We start from the raw sequence: 7,036 nt of genomic DNA, 5'->3' as shown, positions 1-7,036 counted from the left end.
AGAGGGTAGTCAAGGGCTTTAGGCCGACTCGAGCAGAGATCTCGCGAGACTGTCAGAAGTGTGGCGAGAGGCGTGGGAGGAAGGCTGTGTTCTCGCGAGAACTCTGCTTGCGTCCTGGGCTTGTGTCGGGCCGCGTTTCTGTCCACCCGAGGGCTCCTCGGATCGCCTGGAGACGCTCTCGGAGCTGGTGAGAACCCGGGTGGTCGGTGGGTCGGGAACACCACCTCCCGCTCCCACACCAGGGCAGCGTGGAGGCGCGATGACCGCTGGCCCGCTGGGCCCGGGGTCGTCTTCCTCTCCCCGAGCTTCCATACCTGGCCGGGCCTGTCTCCTCGGCTCCCCTTCACACGCTGGGCCCCGGCCACCTCCCCCTGCTTGCCCGCCAGGCCCGGGCATGGCCCCTTCTCGACCTCGTCACACCTGGCTGGGACCGCTTCCCCCTCTCCACCCCCGCCAGCTTTAGTTGTGCCAGCTCTGAGCTTCCAATCTCTGCCCCCCGCCCGGGTCTCGGCAAGGCGAGGCCTGCTTTCCCCGCGGACGCAGAGCGCGTCCATCTCTAGCTTGTCAAGTGGAAATGCTCAGAAGACGGGATTTTGGCTCGCTCTGTGTCGGACACGTTACCTCTCGTTTAATTCTCCCAACAAGAGAATTATCTCTGTTTTACAAGTGAGAAGGGTGAGGCTTGCTCATTCATTGATTCATTCCGTCCACATTTATTTAGTGTCTATATTCAGGGTGTTGAGCATATAGCAATGAAAGAAATGGACAAACTCCCTATTAGTTCTTCATGGAACTAAGTTCTTGTAGTGGGAACAACAATCATCTTACCTGCTGTGGATGTGACACGGGTTGATGCGACCAAAAATGACAGAAGTCGGAGTGCTGGAGTTCATCTGAGCTCGAGGGTCTCGCTCTGTGGCCCAGGCTGGAGAGCAGTGGTATGATCATGGCTCAAGCGATTCTCCCCCCTTAGGTAGGATTACAGGCGTGATCCACCATGCCTGGCTAATTTTTTAAAAGGTTTTCTTCCGTAGAGACAGAGTCTCACTATGTTGGCCCAGGCTGATTCTGGCCTCGAACTATCCTCCCGCCTCTGCCTTCCAAAGTGCTGGATCACAGGCATTTTTTTTTACTATGCTATTTTGTGTCCTTTCTAATAATGGTCAGGTTCACCATAGTAATTGCCTGTTGGATGGATTTTACTTTCTATCACTCACTTGATAATTTGGAAATATGGTTGTAGGGACTCTTGAGCCCCTTGGAGTTAGGATGGAACAGGTAGTCACAGTTGGCTCATTTTTGTACTAAGGTCTTAGTGTGACATTTCTAAACTTTGAAGTACTTCAGACCCTTTGAGGAAGACTTAACCCTGAGAATGCAGTGGAGGGAGATATGTTTACTACCTTGTGGCTTAGGCACTTTACTTGTTTTTCTCTTTTGAAGATTTGCTAACTTGCAGATTTTTTTTTTCAGTTAAGTAAATGACATGATATATGTAAAGTCTAGCACAATAACATTCCTTACATTTTCTCTTTTCTCCTCTTCCATGGAACCTTTGTTCTTGGGCCTCTAGGGAAAATCCTGTTTGTGGTTAGTGTTATGATAGTTTATATCTAAATAAGTTTCTGTGATTACATTATTGCCTTTGGGAAAACAAGTATTTCAAAAGTGGAAAAGCACATTGAGGAAAGGAAGATGTGCTTCACAAAGGGAGAGGAGATATTTTTGAATTATACAGTACTGCTCACCCCTGTTTTATTAAACCCACATAGTTGTGCCAGAATCTCAGGAAGCTGTGTAGAGGTTTCACAAAACTCTACAGGATTTCCTGATACATATTCGTTCCCCCATTTGAGAGCCCTTGGTTAATGTTTTATAATACTTTTCCTCATATAGTATTAGCATCCTGGAAGGGATTCGGAGGCTGTCCTTGCTGCTGCTGATGGATTTTTAACTCTTAGTCTCCTATTTCAAATATTAGTATTTTCTACTTAGTTGTTGGTGAATTAATGATACAAATTCTCCTGTAGATGGCAACTTCGCTATTGTATATTGTATCCTCAGAGACTATCACAGTATGTGTCTGTTTAGGTACTCAGTAAATATTTGTTGAATGAATACATAAAACCTTAGTATTTAATGATTCCTTCCACATACAAAATGTGGCTAGGGCCTTTAGACTCAGATATGGGATTAAATGTTGACTTTTCTAATTGGACATTTGTGACTGTAGGTAGTATATTTAATCTTGTCAAGCCTGGGTTCTTTTTTTTTTTTAATGGTGGTGGTAGTATCCATCTTAAAGTTTTGTGAGGACTAAATGAGATAATATGTTTTTTTTTAAAAAAGGTCTTGGCACATAGACTTATTAGATGTAAATACTGAACTCATTTATTCAACAAATAATTATCAAACACCTACTATACAACAGTGAAAAAAAAAAAGACAACATTCCTGCCCATGGAACTTACCTTCAAGTGCATTTTCTGAAGGGGGATCAGAAAGCATATTAAGGGAGAACTGAAGCAAGACTTTTAAAAATGTAGGATGATGAGGAATGGCCTCACTGAGAAGGTGAACTTTGAGCAGATACCTGACTGAGGTGAAGGCATGGGCAGCCATGGGGATATCTGGAGGAAGGTGTAATGGCCTGGGGCAGAAATATCCTTGGCATCCTGGAGAAGTAGCAAGATGGAGAAGTGGCAAGGAGGAAGAGAGCAGGGGAGGAGGGGAGGAGTGGGCAGCAGTCATGAGTTTTCTGCAGGAGTCCTGAGAGAGATGATGGTGACATGAAATTGGTGAACTACATAATAAAATGTCTTCATTTATTATTACACCCTATACTGTGACTGTGACTAAAAGTAATAAAAATAACTCATGTATATATAGCTCTTACTATGTTCCAGGCACTATTCTAAGTGCTTTGCATCCATATTAATCATCAGCTCTTTCCAAAAAAATATGTACCCAGCCTCAGAGAATGAAGACTTGTCACTATTTAGGATATACTATGGAATGTGCTACTGGATCAGAGAGCACATTTTCTGAAACATTACTGAATTCAGTGCCTCTGTTCACATACTTGTTTATGTTGCAAAAGGCAAGCCTGAAGTGACTATAATGAAGAACCAGCCAATATGTATGCATTGGGTTCAGTTCAGTTTCATCTAACAATGTCTATGGCATTTTTATCTGCTACTTTGTAGCCCTTAAAAATTTTTGGCCCAAGGTTTTCATTTGGGCTTTGTTTCATTTTAGGTATATCTAAATGCATTGCTTCAACATAGAATGTACATGAACAGTGAGTGCGGAGGCCCAGGCTGGCACGGGGCCAGAGTTGCCCACTTTTGCTCTGGCTAGTTGGCATTAATACTAACTCAGCTTGCCAGTTATAGGAACTGCCATATCGAACTGCTCAGCTTGTTTTCTTTGATTGTCAAATCATAACATTACATCATTTAGCCTACAATACCTCAAAATAGTTATTTTGAGGGTACTCCCTTTACTTCTGACATGAATAATTCATTCTATACTCTTAGCCATTCTTACCCCAAGTTGTCATTTGCTTTGCTTGATTATGCCATGAGTCAAAATGCTCCTCTTTGGGAGTAGGAGTGTTTTGGGGGGCACTTTTGAAGCCTAATATTCCTCTTGTACAACATTACCTGAGTGCTTTATAAATATGGCAGTTCGGTTCAGGGAAAGTGTGAATAGCTGACAAAATAGATTCAAAGGTTTTGTTTGGCAGTTTGGTTACAGGTAAGAAGCTAAGTCTTTTAATACTTGGACAATTACAGCTTTCAAAATAACATAATCTCAGGTGTATTTTGAGTTTTATTTTGGCATTATTCCTAGTCCCCAGGTTTTGGAGGAGAGCAATATTTTGTCATCTATTTGCTTCTATGGGAAAGAATCACAAGATGGTTACCATATAAAACCATGGTATTATTACTATGATGGCTGCTAAGTAACATGTTTTCCTATCCTTGACTACATTATGACAAGAAGTTTCAGGTTAAAAGATAGGGCATGGCCCCATTTCTGAAAGCCTGCTGAACTTCTTTTGATGTTAGTTGATACTGCGAAGTCTGAGAAAAAAATCCAGAGTTGGCTGAAAATACAGTCCAGTATGTAAATGTGTCCCTTTAAACTCACAAACCTGCTGCTGTTTATGTGAACCCATGGAACCAAGCTTTCTGGCGGCAGGAAAGATACTTTATCTCAAGTGCCTATCCTGGGGTCATACTTTCAGTGGCAACGCCCTTGGCAGTTTTGTCTTGTTTGAAAAAAACCAGAAGTAATAGTTCTGCTAGAAACATTTTCCTCTAAAAAACCTTCCTGAATTAATACAGACCTTAGTGGGACATCAAGTTGATTATCAATGTTTTTAAAGCAGAACTATACCATACCTACTCTGGCTGGTCTGAACGTGTACATCCATTTATCATTTATTCATCCATCCTTTTATCCAAAGTGTTTTTTGTGTTTTTTTTTTAGTTGGAGTCTCACTCCGTCACCCAGACTGGAGTGCAGTGGTCCCTCCCGGCCACCGCAGCCTCTACCTGCTGGGCTCTGGCGATCCTCCTCCTCAGCCTTCCAAGTAGCTGGAACTACAGGCGTGCGCTACCATGCCCAGCTAATTTTTGATTTATTGTAGAGATGAGGTCTCACCAAGTTGCCCAGGCGGGTCTCGAACTCACGGGCTCAGGCAATCCACTAGCCTCGGCCTCCTAAAGCGCTGGGATTACAGGCTGAGCCACCGAGCCCGGCCCCAAAATGTATTAAGCCTCTGTTGAGCTTAGGGCCAAGCATTGTTCAGTTTCCAGAGGATACCATTCTCTTTATGTCGACTCAATATCACACATAGAATGTGAAGGAAGTTGGTAGTGTCAAAGGGTTGATACCAGACTGTCTGTTCAGTATTAGGATATACAGGCTAAATAAGACCTGGTCTTTTCTCTCAGGGAGCTTGTAGGCTAAGGAGGCAGGCATGTAACAGTGAGGTAACATGGTACAAGTGTCATGCTGGGAATCCATACAGATTACAATGGGCACAGAGGAGGCAGCAGCCAACTGTATTGGCCAAAACTATTGATGAGTGAGGTGCTTGGTTAAGATAGGCTTCATAGGGGTGTTGGTGACTTGAAAATCACACAGGTAGGGAGAAGAAAAGGGATTGGCATTGCTGGCAGAGCGAGCTGGACAGGATGAACCAGACTGGAGCATGCATGGAACAGCTGTCCAATAACAGATCAAGGCGTGGGAGCTGCTCTGGGAGATAGCAGGGGAGTCAGGCCAAGACCAGAAAATAGAGCTGTAATGGTTAATTTTAGGTGTCAGTTTAACTGGATTAAGGATTACCTAGAAAGTGGGTAAAGCATTAATTTTGGGTGTGTCTGTGAGGGTGTTTCCATAGGAGATTAGGTAGTGGGTCAGGTTTGGAAGAAATGCCCTTAATGTCAGTGGGCACCATTCAATCTGCTGGGGACCTGGAGAGAATAGAAATGGCTGGAGCCTGGATACAGTCTACCTTTCTTGTCCTGGGACAACAGAACTTCAGGCTCCCAGGCCTTTGGCCTCAGATTGAGAGTTATGCCGTCAGCTTCCCTGGTTCTGAAGCCTTCACACTTGGACTGAGCCACACTACTAACATTCCAGAGTCACCAGCTTGCAGAAGGCCTGTCTCAGCCTTCTAACTGCATCAGCCAATTCCCTAATAAATCCCCTCTCATGTTTCTACTATTATCTGTTTGTAACCTATTGTTTCTGTCTCTCTGGAGAACTCTGACTAATACAAGAACCTTATTGTCTCTATGAGAAATTTGGCTTAGGCCGGGTGCGGTGGCTCATGCCTATGATCCCAGCACTTTGGGAGGCCAAGGTGAGGTGACTGCCTAAGCCCATGGGTTCGAGACTAGCCTAGGCAACTTGGTGAGACCTCATCTCTACAATAAATCAAAAAATTAGTCGGGCGTAGTGGCGCATGTCTGTAGTTCTAGCTACTTAGAAGGTCGAGACTGTGGTGGCCAGGAGTGTGCCACTGCCCTCTAGCCTGGGTAAGAGAGTGAGACTACAACTCAAAAAACAAACAAACAAAAAGAAATTTGGCTTTTCTCCGTTATGCAAGTGGGGAGCCACTGGAGAGCAGTTGTTGATGCCCCTTTAGACCCTTTGGATGAGATGATCTACTAGGAATGGATGATTCTGTTGTTTTCAGAGAGCATAGGAATTCTTGAAACAGAAGAGAAGTAAAATGCTTTATGAATTTTTTCCCTTTAGAACCTAAGCATTTTATAGACCCAAGGGTAAATAGCTTAAAGGATTAAAGAGGTGCTCGCAAGTGGTCTGAGTGCTGAATTCTTGTAGATTTTTATCATTTTCTTCCTCTCCAGTCCTTTTATGTTTATGTAATAGTTAATAAATCACACTCTTGTAGTGACAACTAAAGCTGGCATAAGCAGGCTTGAAGACAAACACAAGTAACTCTCAGTAACTGTGTAACTCAGTGGGAATTTAAGCAGGGGAGCAGCTGGAGCTTTGACTGTGCTTGGCCATTGGTCAGGGTCTTTTAGAGAGGGAATAGAGACCACTAGTTAAGTAGGCAATGACCAACAAAGTTTCTCTGTATTTACATTGTGTGTCCATTTTATTTATAAAATAGATGAACATCCTTAATATTAGTTATATTTTAATAGACCAAGAATTCCTTCTTTATAGCCATTGACATAAAGTACAAAGGACAATACAATTTTAGCTGTAATAATTCAGAGGTGTGTCTTTTTTTTTTTTGGTATCTTCTCAAAATGCATTATTCTAGGAGAGTGTTTTGAATTAGAGATAAGTTTTCTTATTTTTGGTACTGTATGTCTGGATTTGGATCCTGGAAACTATGTGCATTACTGTCAAAGCGGGTGCCTCTATAAACTGTTTATCTAAAATCTGAGGGATTCTTAATTGAGGTTGTGACCCTTAGTGCTCCCTTTAGTTTTTCTCATGTGCTTTTGCTTTACTCTTAAAAATTGCTTCACATGCATAT

The 7,036-nt window shown here is 43.0% G+C and overlaps 1 protein-coding gene across 2 annotated transcripts in view; it reads left to right on the top strand.

Annotated features, from left to right (window-relative positions):
* The window catches only part of NCOA4 (nuclear receptor coactivator 4), a 28,913-nt gene continuing 21,877 nt past the window's right edge, over positions 1 to 7,036 (top strand). Inside the window, exons 1-2 of one of the 2 annotated variants that reach the window (XM_021710979.1) lie at positions 1 to 187; positions 3,259 to 3,359. The gene's annotated coding sequence lies outside the window, so the exon portion shown is untranslated. The remainder of the gene's footprint in view (positions 188 to 3,258; positions 3,360 to 7,036) is intronic. The other variant, XM_008055218.1, reaches the window with a different exon arrangement.

The sequence above is a fragment of the Carlito syrichta genome, unplaced genomic scaffold, assembly GCF_000164805.1.
Source record: "Carlito syrichta isolate Samal-C Ts95f unplaced genomic scaffold, Tarsius_syrichta-2.0.1 Scaffold301780, whole genome shotgun sequence".
NCBI classification, from domain to species: domain Eukaryota; kingdom Metazoa; phylum Chordata; class Mammalia; order Primates; family Tarsiidae; genus Carlito; species Carlito syrichta.
This window is presented reverse-complemented; position numbering and strand designations above follow the sequence as displayed.